The sequence below is a fragment of the Carlito syrichta genome, unplaced genomic scaffold, assembly GCF_000164805.1.
Source record: "Carlito syrichta isolate Samal-C Ts95f unplaced genomic scaffold, Tarsius_syrichta-2.0.1 Scaffold103307, whole genome shotgun sequence".
Taxonomy (NCBI): domain Eukaryota; kingdom Metazoa; phylum Chordata; class Mammalia; order Primates; family Tarsiidae; genus Carlito; species Carlito syrichta.
The window spans coordinates 30,208-46,418 of record NW_007047403.1 but is presented as its reverse complement, the minus strand read 5'-3'; the positions used below and the strand labels follow the sequence as shown (position 1 = coordinate 46,418).

Here is a 16,211-nt window from a genome sequence, read left to right as displayed (position 1 = left end):
ACAACAACGAAAGTCACTGACTGAGTCAATAGACTCCATGGGTCATGGACACAAATTACAAAGCTAATACAATGGATTTGAGAAATTGCTAATGTAATCAGATTTTGAACAAACTTTGGAAATGGTCCCTATTTCACAGCGCCAAGGGTATTTTTCTAAACTGTTCATTGCTTTCAACAACCCCATTATAAAACCAACTAAAAGTGAGAAAAGCAAATTCAGCAACAACCTGTCTTGTCAAGACAAAGAAACTTTTCTCACTAAGAAGCTGTTTTCAGAGAAATATTCAGTACCCAATAATCCTATTTGAATTTTGCCAGTTGTGGAAGTTTAGAAAGAGGGACTTGTATAAGAAATTGCAGTAGGGTGGGTGATGAAATGTGCAGGAGAGATATACAAAAAGCCTTTATTGCTTTCTACACAAGAGGTAGAAGAGATTTCTGGACCTTTTTTTGTAAGAAGTGAAAATTGTGAGATCCCATGTCTTTCCCTCTTAATACAATATTTGAATCTTTTATGATAAAATACCACTGAAGACTTTACCTGCCAAACCAGCAAAAGAGACAGTGAAATATGGAAGTCCCTAAGGCTTCCCTAGCACTTAGTAGATACTTAATTAACACAAACTTTTTTTCCCCATATGTAAGGTGATTTATATGTTCTAGTTACCCTGGACAGTCTCAGTTTATAGCTGTTGCCTTAACAAAATGCTTATAATGCCAGTTTTCACTCTCAAAAATGTCCCAATTTAGACAATAAATTGTATGGTCCACTCCACTGATATGCACCCTAGAGAAAGCCTGCAACTACCCCACTCTACCTTTTTTTTTTTTTTTTTTTTTGGAAATGACACCTGAAATTGCCTTTGGGATTTTATTTTCTTTGGAGACTTGTTTTCTTGGATATTAGACCTAAGCATTTTTTTTCCTTATGTGCTGTTAGACTTATTTGTATAGAGGTTTTTTTTTTCCTTTTTTATTTTAATAAATTAACTTTTTCTGAGTAGATATATCAGTTGACACATATTTAAAGAGTGCCTACTATGTGCAAAATAGTTTCCTATTCAGTACAGGAAGTATTCTGAAATATACTTAAAAGCTCTCACATGATTGAAAAATATACTCTTCCTATGTTCACCAAGTCCCTTTTGTAAATCTTTTTGATTTGGAAATATATATAAAGTCTTTCAATTAGTAAGAAAATGAGGCAGTCCTCCAGGCTGGGCATTAGGAGACCTAGGTTCTCTGCCTGGCTGCCAATTAGCCTTGAAACACCAGGAAGGCTTTTTGCCCTCGCTGCACCCCAGCTTCCTCAGCCATAAAATGAGCGCATCAGATGAGATCATCTCAGAGGCTCCTTTCAGCTCTAAAATTCTATGATCTGATGAACCATCTCTTTTCAATTGATTAAAATGAGTGTTAAGAGATTTCCCAAAGTAAACAAGCCAGGCATGTGTCCAACTTGTTTTGTGTTTCCATTTTCCTTTCCATTCAATTTTCCATCTCAGAGCATTTGGGGTGATGTAAATATCTCTGAATTGTCTTTTTAAAATGACACCTGAAATTTTCCCCATTTTAAACATCTAGCATGTTGCCATTTTTAAGTCACTTAGACAGAAAGTTTAAAAGGAATCAGAATCTATACAAAAAGTTAACTTAGCTTTAACCATGTGTGGATTCAACCACCTATTTTTTTATTTTTATAAGTTTATGATCTTATCGGTTGTAACTTGGAAGGATAAAAAAGTAAAGAGGTATTGATGAAAAAATAAATCCCAGTATTCTCACTACAAATCAAGGATTGGGTCAACCCAAACCAGTTTAATGTTACTTGTGAACTAGCCCCTTCATAATGCTCACAGTCCCTCAGCATCAAATGGCCTTATTTGTTGGCTCAGTGGTTTAAAAGAAGCTTTCTATTCCCCATGGCTGTGCTTCAATATGCTCTAATCTATAGGGATTACTGTGGCAGAATGCTTCAACCCACTGTAGCTTCCTGGCACAAGTAATTTTCATCAGAACAAAACTCATAGTCAATTTAGGACCAACAAAGATATTAAAATCTGAAAGTTTTATGGCAGGAGCCAAAATCAAATTATCTCAGTGACTTAGTTTTCTTTTTTAAAAAATTTACATTTTTGAAAAGTATTTTAACACCACAAAAAAATGAAATTCAAACCTTGGTGGAATCAAAACGGAATTTGCGTTTTGATTTTATGTACAGCTGGTGGCCAATGTGTTTATCTTGGTAGAGAGAGGGGGCAGGTGGGGGATAAAAATAGTAGTTAAGATAAAAGAATGATCACAGTATGGCATTTTTAAATAAATGAGGGAAAATGGATGGCAGAATTGAAAATCTATATACTCCACAGGAAGCAGGTGCGGGAATAGAAGAAGGAACCTCAAACCACCTTCTGTGAAAAAGCAAAATGAAGACATCATCAGAGCCCAACACACACTGGAAGTAGCTACTCAGTTTCTCTTCTAATGTCAGGGTGAAAAATCAGTGCTCTTGAGAGCACTGATATATGCCTACTATATGTCAGGCAGACCCGCTATATCATTTAGGGGCCCAGAGAAGAATGAAATGTAAGGCCCCTTCTTCAATAATTGCAAATAATTCCAAGATAGTGACAGCAGAGTATTAAGCAAAGAGCAAGGCCAAACAACCATGCAGTCAGCCCTGCGCCAGGCATATCCACATCTACAATAAGCTCCTGTCCTCTCCTGAATTGGACAACAACCCAAAGGTTTGAAATGTTATCCAGACTTTACAGGTGAGGTCTCTGAAGCTCAGAAAAACATTTTATTCAAGGTCAATGAGTTAATTAGACCTCAGACCTCCTGCAAACAGGTCTCCTTCTTTCCCTCACCACAATCACGGCCACTTTACAACACAGAGGTCAGTGAAACACTCAACATTGTACTTGAACTTCTAGTCCTTCAGAGATGATCAGTACTTCAGTCAGATAAGTCAACACACCCTACCTGTCCTAGCTGTGCCTTGCTCATAGTTTTTGCCAAATAGGTATTAGCTAAATGAATAAGTGGATGAACCCAGCATTCATTATTATAATAACATACATCAGTAAATTGTTTTTACATTTTTAAAAAGTACTGTGACAGGCTTTACTTTTTCTAGGGATTTTTACTGCTGGGTGTTTTAAACTATATTTATGATTTATAAAGCCCTGGCAATTCTGAGTCTGATTCAGGACAAAAGAAATAAATGCCCATATTTCATTCAAGGCTGTTAGCCAAGCTCAGTGCTAGCCGCTGGGAATATATACACATACAAAATGTTCTTGTGAGTTCTTTCCCTTAAGGGCCTTGCCATCTAATAGGACCAACAGGAAAACTTGAGAAAGCCCAGCAGTGATAAGTACAAGAGTGGGCTTTGGACAGGCTCAGCATAGAAACAGAGAAATGATTCAGGCTGGGGACATGGAGAAAGTTTCCAAAAACAAGATGCTCTTTGAAAGTGAGTAAAAGGTATTTTGATGAAAAACTGTGGGAGAAAATTTCGGATGTAGAAACAACATTTGCAAAGGTCCATAAATTATTAAATCGCAAGGCATGGAGGAAGGATGCGTGTGTGGAGTGGGAGGAGACAAGAGGGAGGAACACGGGAGCTGACCAGCAAGGGATCTCGTTCATGTATATGGCTCAGGATGCTGGCATTCTCCTAGAAGTGCTAGGAATCATTCTGGGAGCCAAAGGTATTCTCCAGAATTATTCACAGATGTCTCAAAGTTTCAGACTTCATGAAATTCTTATAAGAATTTCATACCTGAATGCCCATCCATAATCCCCAGTTCACAAATGCCAGCCCCACCAACCTCACCACCCAGTAATAGGTATTCAATCTGCCTGGCATGATGGAGGATTTTCAGGTCTTGAATAGAGGGTCCAGAACCTTTGAGGGCAGAGTACCTTCTGTGACAATTCTGTAGGTTTAATGAACCACTAAGTCACCTTCCATGCACTTCTTCAATCTAAGTCCTGCTGATTTAACTATTAGTTATTTCTCAGCCCTAGCCCCTCTTATCTTGCTCTCACTTCCTTTATTCAAGCTTTCATCCAGGACAACTACACCAACCTCCAACCTGACCTCCAAACTTACCTCCAACCTTAGTCTTCCACTGTTCCAATTCACCCTGTACTGTGCTGCCCAGAATGGCATGTGTAAAGCCAAATCTGAACATTTCCATTTCCTGCTTAAGGACCCCCCCTCCTGCTTGATGAAGTCTAAGTTCGTTGGTGTGGCACATAAGGCTACTCATAACTTGCCTCTGCCCACCCCCCCGGCCTGATACATCCCCCCATATCCCAACTGTCCTTCTCTGCACTTCTCTGACATAAAACTGCTTGTGATTCTAAGCATTCCTCACCTATTCCCTCTGCCTAGAAATCCACTTTTCACATTCTTCTTCTAGTTGATTCTGACTCACTCTTAAAGAGACTGCCTCCTCCCACCCTTTGCTCTCCCAGCCTCTGATAGGTGCCCCTTCCTTATGCTCCCATAATCACTCTTTACATATGTTTTCCTTTTTTTCTCAGAAGTGCATGATTATGATCATTTATGTGTCTATCTTCCCTCTTGACTCTGACTTCTTTGAGGATTCTAACCATATCTCATTTACTCAAAGGGTCTGGATGCCTGTACCCACTGGTGTGAATGTGTGTGCATACCATGTCCTTCTAAGTTAGGGTTCTAAGATAGAAAGGAAGAAATTAGGGGGGATACATAGAAAAAAATGTTAAGTAGCTATAGGAGAAATAGCTCCCTTTCATTTTTTTTTCCGCTACTTAGAACTAGAACACTTCTTAATTAATAGAGATATCCTATAGACATCCATGGAGAATGAAAAAGCAGTGATTCTTGCTCTATCTTGTATTTCCCACAGAACAGATTTCAAAATAATGACCACCCCTTCACAAAAGCCTGAAAGCGTTAGGAGTTCTCCAATTCCCCGGGACAAGATAGGCCATGTGAGGCAACTTTATTAAGACAAAATTGATGAAGTATTGGCAGCTCTAATGCTGTGTCTTTCTGTCTCTAACTAAATTGTTAAAAGGCAGCCATCCATTCTGAGATGGTAAGGAAGTCTCACTTGAGATGGCAAGACAGCCAGAAGGGTAAAGACTTTTTTTCTTTCTCGAGTATAGCTCAGGACTAATTTGAAGACGAGAAACGATTCCAGTGCCTTGTAAATTGCAATCCACGTTGCAACTCCTAGCAGTCGCAGTTCAGCACAGTTAGAAGTCAATTAAGGGAGGCCCAGGATTAAGACATCATGGAGACTGAATTATCTCACGCCAGCAGGAAAGAGTCGTTTCTTCAGTTCAGGTTCATGGTCTTTGGAGCAGAAGTGGTTTTGAAGAGGAAAGAAAATGCAGGCAATTGTGGGCTGTTGCTTTCTGCAAAACAAGGAAATAAATAAGATTCCAACCTAAATATATAACCAGCTTTTCTATATTCTTTAACTAATGAATATTTTTTTTAATACACTTCAGGTACAAACTTCAGACCTGTAGGTTCATTGGGAACAGCTAAAAATACCAAAACATGGAATAAGCCATAACATCCTGTAGTTCATTCCATATGTTTTATTTTCTTTCCCTGTTTATGGGATAAAATAGGTGAAATAAAAGTAAAAGTTTAATTACAAGAAATAAAGTGTCAGCAGTGAAGTTCACAGCCAGTTTCTGTACTTGGAGCCATGTAGTATGTTTCTATGATAGAACTGCAGGTTTTTCATTGTGCAATAAAATAATTCCAACAATAAAAACCATTAGTATGCAGGTGTTCTACAATTTTCTCAGGGAGTTTTCAGGAGCTGGCATGTGTTTGATAAATGTACTCCCAAACCCCAAGCTCCTATGCAGAGGCATGTGGCTTCACACGGAAAAGGTTTTTGCACACCTGCGGTAATCAAGCACAAACATGATGGGAGGCAAGGGAATTGATGGGACACACACCCTCCTCTCTTCAGATGAATGCTGAAGTATTAATGAGGCCTCATACATAGAAAGGCAGTATTGTCATTTGCTAACTTTGCCCACCCACGTTTAGTAGTTATCATTTTGGAGATTCACATGTGCCTCTTCAAATAAGCATAAAGGAAGCAAGCCATATTCCAACTTCATTGCAAAATTAAAAGTCATGCCATGGCCTTTAAAGTAACTCTACTGCCATGATTAGGCAAGGAGACATTCAAGTAATTGGTCAGCAAACATGTACTGAACAGGATCTTATGACGAGCTTTCATATGAGGCTTGAAAAATGATGAGTATGTGAACTATCTAAAGTCTAACACTGGACTCTCCAGGCTAGCAGGATTCTTTTAAGCATCCCCCATTTAAGCAGACTGAAGCAGAGCTTCCTGGTGGCCATGAGGGCAGGTGCCCTTAGCACAGCTCTGCAGACTATTGCGGGAGAACCACCTCTCTAAATTCTGGCAAGTCCAGATGTATACAGTACATATTACATATGTCATACAATAGCTTCATGAGAAAATTACTATATTCCTAGCATTTAAATGTTAGCAGAATCTTTTACTTCTTTCCCTTTGTCTGGTTAGCCAGCCTTGACTTGAGCCAACTACCTCTAAGACTCGATAGCCAGACAATACATGAAATCAACCCCAGCGAGGTCCTCAGTCACCCCTCAGTTTACTCTTGTAACATCCCTTGAGGGTCACCTCACAGAATAAACAAGAGAGACCTGGAGGGGACATCTCCTCCTTCAGAGCTTAAACAGCACCTGATGGAGGTTAGAAAGTAGACTCAAAAGGAAGAGTCCTCCTCTGGTTACATACCATTCCAGTGTCAAGAATTTTCCCATGACAGGATATCCCTGATGTCCTTGTTGAACCAGGTGGTACCCTGTCAGAGTCTCCAGATGAGATCAGAACCCTTCTGTTCTCTCCCTGTTCTATTTTGTGTCCTTTCACCACTACCCATCATTCTGTGTGTGAAAACAATTGGCAGTCTGAGCTCCTCTTCCTGGAAGAAATCCAGGATATGTGGTCAGTCCATGAGGTGCTGAAATGAGGGCAGGACGTCCTATCTAAGGCAACTATGAATGAAACATCCAAAGGGTGAGTCTAAACCAACATCTGTACAGATTACTAATGGTTCAAGACAGAAAAATATAATATCAATGCCAAGTTCAATGGGAAGGAGTAGATTGCAGATAGGACATGAAGCCAGAGGTCAGAATCCAGGAGAAAATAGGATCAGAGCAGAATCAGATCAGCAAGGGAGGAAGATGCTTTCAGACAATTGCACTGCCTCTCACTGACCTGCTGTTGACTTAACTGGTTATTTTGGTTATTTGGTTGTTAGGTCCAGTGATGGACATTGGCACTGACTGGGAGGTTCAGAGTTGGAGCTGACACACTTCTCTTCCAAAAACTTTTGGTTCTTACCTTATCTATTATTATTACATTTCTCTAACAATAATGTATTATTATTAATTTTTACTTATTTAAGTAATGGGCACTTCTTTACTACCCATTGAGAGTCTAACAGAGAAATAAATGAAAATCTGCTTCTTTGTGATTCTAAAGACCAGTGATTGAAGACCAAATTTCTTCCCTTGTTAAAAAATGCAAGAGAAGGAGACAATGAACTAGACTCTATGATATACCCAATTAACCTAAACTTTTCCTTCTGATGTTCTTTTGCTTTTAAAATTCTGCATTTTCAAACAGAGGAATAAGAGCATTAGGCACATGGAAAGCATTCATAAAGCAATGCTTTGTTCCCAGTATTGTGCTGTGTCACAGAAGTTACAAAAGTTGTAAAATACAGTCGTTGCCCTCAAGGTTTTTGCAATCCCAGTAGAAAGTTAGAAGACATATATGAAAGCAGTGCAAGTGTAGGTGTGTTATAACTAGATTTTTCTGGGTAACAAATCAACCCAAAACTTTATGACTTAAAATAATCATTTATTTGCTCCTTATTCTGTGGGTTGGCAATTTGGGTTGGGCTCAGGTGAAACATCTTATCTGTGCCCTCATAGTGTCTGCTGAGCCCACTCCTTTATCTAGTGCCTTGGGTGGGAGAGCTGGCAAGTCTGGGGTGACTAGATCCATTGGAAAAAATGGGCAGGCTTGCTCATAGTGTGGCCAAGTTCCAAGACACCATGTGCAAAGGCTGCAGAGCCTGTGAAGACTTAGGTTCACAGTTTGAATAACATCACTGCTGCCACATTCTATTGGTCAAATCAAGTCATGAGGCCGTTACAATTCAAAAAGTGGAGGAACCAACTCAATCTCCTTGTGGGACAAGCTGCAGAGAATATGTGACCATACTGAATCTACCACAGTCACTCACTGGTCACAATTATTTATATTCTTCCCATATTCCAGATGAATTGACCCCATTCCAAGACTGCCCAAAGTCGCATCCAATTTCATCATTAAACTTAGAGTCCAGCATCTCAGAAAGTGCATTGGGTCCAGGTGTGGATGAGGTTCCTCAGTTATAACTCCTTGCATGTGACTCCTCTTAATCCAAAAATCTGTGAATGAAACAGACAGGTCTATCTTCCTCCTCTTCCATACCCAACAATGCTGAGAAGATAACAGGGTAACCATGATAGACACCCCATTCAACAAAGAGCGGTGAGAAGCACACAGGAGCCATTGGTCCACAGCAATTCAGGAATCCAGTCATATAACCTTTCTCATCTTGCTTCCTGCCCAAAGAAATTTGGGGGCTCAAAGTCATCTTTTCACTTTGAATTGTCTTGATCCCTTTTAATGAAAACTTTTACAACCCCTTAAAACTTTGTGTGTTTTCTATGTATCAAGCTGTAATCCATTTCTTTTTTTTTTTCCTTAATGAATAACTTGACTCTTTTTTAATTTGGTTCAGTGAAAAGTATGTCTTAAACTGGCAGGTGTTCATGGGCCAGCGTTTTGGTATTTTTCTATCCCAAAAATTTTGTTTTATTTTATTTTTTATATTTTAACTTTATTTTTATTTGAGATGTGTGGTACAATTCAGGATTAGATATACAAGTGGACATCGTCCAGGTAAAGTTTGGGCCTCCCTTTGGTCCCCATTTTGCCTGGTTTGAGTCCATTTTAATAGACAAAGGACTGACATACAATTCTTTCTGATGCAGTATTCTTTCTTCTTTGGGTAGTATATAAGGATGTTGTGAGTTAGTACCCTCAGGATATTTAAAAGCTATTTTGGTCAATTGAGATAATCTACTAGGAACAACCACACTCCTTTCTGAAGTCTTCACAAGGGCCTTAAAATCACTCTTTTAATTTGGTTTTACAAGAATCTTTTGCAAACTGGAGAAACTGAGAATGAAAAAACAAATTTATTTCTGAATCTAGAAACTCCTGACCGCTCTAGTTTCCTTTTATTTTCGACTGGCAATTTGAACAACTCCCATATATTATTAATATTCTGCCTGGAAATTTCCTTAACCAGAGCCACATGTTTACTAGATATATTTTCTATCTTGCAATCTACCACAAGCAATAGTCTTCCAATTGTTTTGCTCCAAAGCCAGTGCCACATGTTTTAGGGTTTTGTTATGGCAGTATCCCACTTCTAAGGGCCAGTTACTGTTTTAGTTAGTTTTTGCTGCCCAACAAACTACATCAAAAAATTAATGACTTAAATATGTATTTCCTCATAGTTCTGTGGGTCAATAACTTGTGTTGGACTCAGCCACATGCCGATTTGACTGCTCTGGTTATAGTCATTACCAACATGCAACTTGTGAACAGCAGGAACCAATACTGAGCCCCCGATATGGCACCATTTTCTAAGGAAAACAATTATCTAATGGCAGTTTGATGACACCAGATCACATCTATATCATGGAAAGGCAGCACTTTGCTCTCACTGGAATAAACACTTACTCTGGATAAGTACCTGCCTTCCTTTTCCATAATACCAAAAAAAAAAAAAATCACTGTCATGGACTTGCAGAATGCCTCATTCACCATCACAGTGCTCTACACAATATTGCTTTTAACCAGGGAACTCATTTTCCAACAAATAAAGCGGGTCATGGGCTTATGCTTATGAAATTCACTGGTCCTACCTTGGTCCTCATCTCACTGAAAAAGCTGGCTTGGTAGGATGGTGGAGAGGCCTTTGAAGACTCAATGATGGCATCAGCTGGGTGCCTACACTCTGCAGGGTGGATGTGATAGCCTCTAGGATACAGTCAATGTCCCAAATTAGTAACTAATTTATTGTATCATTTCTCCCATAGGTGAAATCCAGAAGCTTGAGAATCAAGGGACAGAAATTGAGTGACTCTTCTTATACTTTTCTTAATCATCTACTAGTGAAATTTTTGCTTACTCACAACTTTGGGTTCCGTTGGATTCAAAGTTTTGTTGTTATGTAGGAATGTTTCCAGGGGCACAAAAAATATATATTTCATTAAACTGGGAGCTGAGAGGGGCATCTAGACACTTGAGCACTTCATACCAGTAAACCAATAGTCAAAAAAGGGAGTTACTGTACTGGTTGACATAGTTGATTTTATCAAAGGGAACTGATTTGGCACCTGAGAGTTTTGTCTTCCCACCAACCAATTCTGACATCAACTGGGTGTTCTGAAATTCAACTCTCAGTTCCATGACTTACTACCCATGGTTAGTATCAAACTCCACAGATTGAAGGGACTCCACTGTCCCACAAAACTGCCTTTATTTCAGGTTTCACTCATGATTATCAGGTCTGTCTGACTTGACTACAAAGTTAGAGTTTCCTATAACTCTCCCCCTCCTAGATTTGATAATTTGCTAGAATAGCCCACAGAACTCAGGAAATAGTTATAATTATAATTACAGTTTATTATGAGAGACACAAATGAACTGTTAGATGAAGAAGTCATAGAGTAAGGTCTGAAAGGTTCTCAAAGGTAGGAGCCCCTGTCCCTCAAAGTCGGGATGTGCCACTCTCTCATTACATGGATGTGTTCACCAACCCAGAAGCTCCTGACACCCTGTAATTTAAGGATTTTTATAAAAGTTTCATTTTGCAGGCAGAATTGATTACATCATTGGCCATTGGTGATCTCAATCAATAGCCCCTCTGCCCTCCCGGAAGGCTGGTTCATCAGGAAAACAACCTTCATTCTACAGCTACCTATGTGTGCTTAGAACAAAAGATGCTCCCTCTCACCTTTATTCCTCAGGAAATTCCAAGAATTTTAGAAGCTCTGTGCCAGAAACGGGGTACAAACACCAAATATTTTTCTTATTATACCACACTACTATGAATGAAGGTAGAGGCCTTTGAATCCTCCCCTTCTCTGTGATTACAGTAAATAGTAACCTACAATAACCCAGCATAGGTTGGACTGCTAATAGCACAAACCTGTTAGGAGTAAAGGTGTAGGTCCCCTGCTCATCACCAAGCAAGGAACCATGATGAATTGAGGTGCTTACTTGGGCAAAGGGAATATGGAAAGGTTATTGGTAGAAGGAAGTTATAAATACCAACTATAACCACACGACCACTTCCAGAAAAAAGGATGGTCATACGTACTAGTATTTTGAGATCAGATGAGATGGAGCGCATTAAGGATGGTAGACAGCAGTACTTACTAGTATTTCTTTCATACTTTGATAGGTATTTTTTCTTTTTGCTCCTCTCTGATTCTCCCACTCTCTAATGTAAGTTGTGTTCATAGTGGTTAACACTACATATCAATATCTAAGCTACAAAATATCAAAGGGTTAATATGATCCAGCTAGAGGAGAAAGGAACGTATCCCAATGAGTAAATTGACAGATGAAAACTTCTTGAATCCTCTTTTGGGGAAAGGGTTAGAGTGTTTTTATGTTTATTTGTTTGTTTGTTTGTTTATGATCTCTGCATTTTTCATTGGTCTCCTACTCTTCAAAGTGTATCCTGCTCCCTCTGCCTCAATGCCTCAGCACTGGTGTTATTGGTCTCAGACACCACTTTGCCATCCACTATCCTGCAGGTGGTGCCATCTTTTGGACAGTCTGAATGGAGCTGACACTGACCAGGCTATCAACGAGACTGAAGTCCTCCCTGTCCTCCAGCAGGCAGTGGTAGATGGCAATTTCAGCCTCCAGTTTGACCTTGATGTTCAGCAGGCCCTCGTACTCCTGGGCCTAGCGCTGGCCCTCTCCCTGGGTCTGTGCCAGCTCAGATTACAGATGCAGCAGGGCCCCATTGAGTTGCTCCATCTGCATGGTGCAGCGGGCCTCCACCTCCCTCAGACTGTTCTCCAAGCTGGCCCTCAAATTTCTCATTAAGTCCAGGCCGATCTCCAAGAACTGGACCATATGTCTCAGCCCTATGTACATCATCTCAGCAACTATGTTCTCAGAGGATTGCGTGGTGACTGTGGTGGTCTCCTCAGTCTGCTGGGGCAGTACTTGTCCAGCTCCTCTCGGTTCTTCTGAGGCAGCTCAACATACTAGTTGAGATGTCTGCCATGATCTTGCTGAGGTCTTGAGATCTGGGGGCATCTACCTCCAAAGTTTGCCCAGAGCTGCCAATCTGGGTTTATAGGCTTTTTGTACTTCCTCCTCATGGTTCTTCTTCATGAAGATCAGTTCCTCCTTGAGAGCTTCGATCTCTGTCTCCAGCTGCAGTTGGATGACGTTGGTGTCATCAATGACCTTGTGGAATCCATTTGTGTCACTCTCTACAGACTGGCACATGGTCAGCTCTGTCTCAGACTTGACTCTAAAGTCATGAGCAGCAAGACAGGCATTGTTCATCCGCAGAATGATGTGGGCATTGTCCACAGAAGTTACAAATATCTGAGTCCTCAGGTCCTCGAACATCTTGAAGTAATGCCCCCAGTCTCTGACTTGGGGTCCCTTCTTCTCTAAGTGTTCCTGGATTTTGCACTCTAGCCTCTGATTTTTGGTCTCCAGGCTCCTCACCCTGTTCAGGTAGGAGGTCAAGTGGTCATTCAGGCCCACTTCCTCACTCTAGGTGCCCCCTATTCCTGCCAGACCTCCAGCCATTCCCATGGCTAGGCTCCTGGACCCCCAACTGCCCAGAAACTGGTGGGGTGGGACATGGAGATCCGAGAGCGTGGATCCCTGGTGCCTAACAGACACTGATGGCGTTGATGGTGTGTAGTTGGTGGAGAAGGGGGTGGAACAAGAGGTGAAGTTCATGGTATCCATGGAAGAGAGCAAGACAACAGAACTGAAGTTCTCCAAAGGGTTTTCAATTATATCACGTTAAGCAGAAGCAAGATTTCTCTCTTTATTTTGAATTTAAGCATGGCTAAAAGAGGTGTAGGTAGATGCCTAATGATCAAGGTGTTCACCGCACTGCATTGTTCTATTGCCAACTTGTTTAAGCTGGGAACTTTTCCTAGAATCTCCTCCTCTATATGATTTCAGGTTAGACTTGGCCAAGGAGGAGACAGAAAAGAAACAGTATCTGTGAGTCTCGATGCTTTTCACATTTAGATGAGGTGACAGACTGATCAGAGGTGCCAGGAGGACGCCGGCTTGTCCTCACTCTCCTCCGCCTCAGGTTCAGTTTTTCTCCTTGGCTGGTGGCACTGCTGACCCCAGCGATCCCAGGCCTACCACAAGAGGCTTAGTGACAGAACCACAGAGGCAGTAGCTACTCAAAGGAAACAGCTTCTCACAGACCTCCCCACACGCCTCCCCTTCATGGTCCCACTTTGACTCATGGACGTCCTGACTTCTCAGATTCTCTTCTCACACTGTGACCTATCCCAGTGCTTCAGGAAGAACAGTTAGTGACTCTTCTTGGTTCCTCTGCTCCTCCTCCGAGACTCCATGTTCCCAACTCCTCCCACAATTGTATAAGGTCTAAAATCTGTAATTCAAGCCGGGCTCGGTGGCTGAGCCTGTAATCCCGCACCTTTGGGAGGCTGAGGTGAGTGGATTGCCTGAGCCCGCGGGTTCGAGACCCGCCTGGGCAGTGAGACCTCATCTCTACAATAAATAAATTTAAAAAATCAGCCGGGCGTGGTAGCACATGCCTGTAATTCCGGCTACTCAGAAGGCTGAGGCGGAAGGATCGCCGGAGCCCAGCAGGTCGAGGCTGCGGTGGCCGGGAGTTGGCCACTGCACTCCAGTCTGGGCGACAGAGTGAGACTCCAACTCAAAAAAAAAAAAAAAAAAAATCTGTAATTCGTTGTTTATCTCCTAAAACTGACAATGGCTCTGCTTCCTTGACTGAATCTCAACTGAATAAAGGCCTGTAAAAATATGGCATCACAGAACAAGCCCCTGAAGAAAATGCTTTAAATAGGTGTGTGATTGGAGAAGTAGTATTTATCTCCACTCCAGAAGTTTCTTTCCATGTGGGGGATGCTCTACTAGCAAATGCCTCCTGACATCTCTCCACCCCCAGTCTCCTCCTCAGCTGATGAGTCTGGAATGTGGAAGAGGGGCTGCGTAGCTCTGCCCCTTCCTTCTTCTCTTGGGAGTGAGCCACTCACCCTCTGAGAGCACGCATATGGCTCTAGGTTTGGTGGGGGGATCTCCACCAGGGGCATTTCTGCCTGTGAAGGGGGTGGATGGACATGTTCTTCTGATTCTGGAATATAAATTTCACTTGTCACATTCTCCAATATCAGTCTTATCAGCATAAAGACTGACCTTGACCTTTGTCTATCCTATTTCTGTGTATTTCTCATCAGGTTCAGAACTCCAGTAGGAAAAACAAGAGGTCCTCACGGGGCTCCCTTGAATCCCAAAAAGGATTACTCAAGGGGAACTGCCTAAGAAAGCTTTCTGCCAGTTCTTTGGGAATGGAATAAAGAGATAGGAGAAGGGAGGCAAGGAAAACAGCCTGTGCAAAGAAAGGAAAATTAATCTGAGGGATGTAATAGTTTTTTAAGCAAATGCAAAGTAATGAGAAAAGGAGTTTAGCAAGAGACAGGACAGCAGGGCAGCCAATGATGGGCCTTGAAGACTAAATTTAAGTTTTTAATAACAGTTACTTTAATTCTGCTCCAATTATTCCACTTCCTTCTAATATTAAATTTTATGATCAACTTCACTTCCAATTTAATGAAATATGCAATCAACTCTTATAGTTCTACTTTATTGCTAATGTATGTTTCTTACTATCTAAATCAAAGAAGTGACCTATCAATAGGAATAATGGCCCAGGCTCTTCTGGTCTCTCTCCATTTCTTACTTTGATTTTACTTGGAATATGTTTTTCCGTCTTACATTAAAAATACTTCTCAGAGGTAGAATCCCTTTTCTATGCTATAAAATTTATTTCAGTGTGCTTTACCAAGGAAAGACAACACAAGAGAGAAAAATGGGATGATAGAAACGTTTTACCCTGGCTTAGAGACTGACAGGAATTTAACCGATGAATTGCATCTCTGTGTCTGAGTTCATTCGTGTATTATGAATCACACTGTTGGAAAATGGACTGCTATTTCCCTTTGGTCCCCTATCTGTCCTCCCCCTCCCCATCTTCACATTTCAAATTCATTTTCGTTTCTGTTCCAGGCCTAATGAGACTGTGATCAATGTGTCTTGAGTTGACCCTGCCTTCACGTCTTCAATCATACCTTCTCTGTCTAACCCACTATACTCTTCTCTTTGTCAACTGATAGATTTATTTAGTTAAGAAAACTAAAAATACAATCACGCCTCAACTCCACACAAAGGCCTCTGGTTTGAAATCTAACCAACTGCAGACACTAAACAATGCCTTTACAAAATCAGTCTCTGGGCTGATGATATTTTCTTCATTTGTGAGGACAGTTTAAAATCTGCTTCTTTCTGCTCAAGATGCATCCTGGGTGGTGTGCGCTGCTGGATAGTTTCCTGAACTGAAGTTCTGAGGGTAGATCTTAAAAGTTCTATGCCTAGGCAGCTTTCTGCATGTTAGGTCCTCACAGTACCTCTTTTCCCACTAACTGGGGGTTCTGTGCATAGCCAGCACCTGCCAAGGGGATGCTGGGATGGGCCTAGCAGACCAGACACCCACAGCAAACTGCCCACAGGTGATCCTGATGGCTGAGAGCAGGGTGGACTGCTATGACTGCATACCTAAAACTCTTTCCGGCTGCTCTTCCTACTCCCATCATGTTTGTACATGACCGCACAAATGGGACAATATGTTTTTACATATCCTATCTCAATTATAACTTGCAAATTTTCCTAAAAGTCAATCTTTGATTTTTAACACCCTTTTTTTTTTTTTTTGAGTTGGAGTCTC

General features: G+C 41.1%; 1 pseudogene; it reads right to left on the bottom strand.

Annotated features, from left to right (window-relative positions):
• Positions 1-12,342: 12,342 nt before the first annotated feature.
• On the bottom strand, positions 12,343-12,817 carry LOC103267451 (annotated as a pseudogene).
• Positions 12,818-16,211: the final 3,394 nt, after the last annotated feature.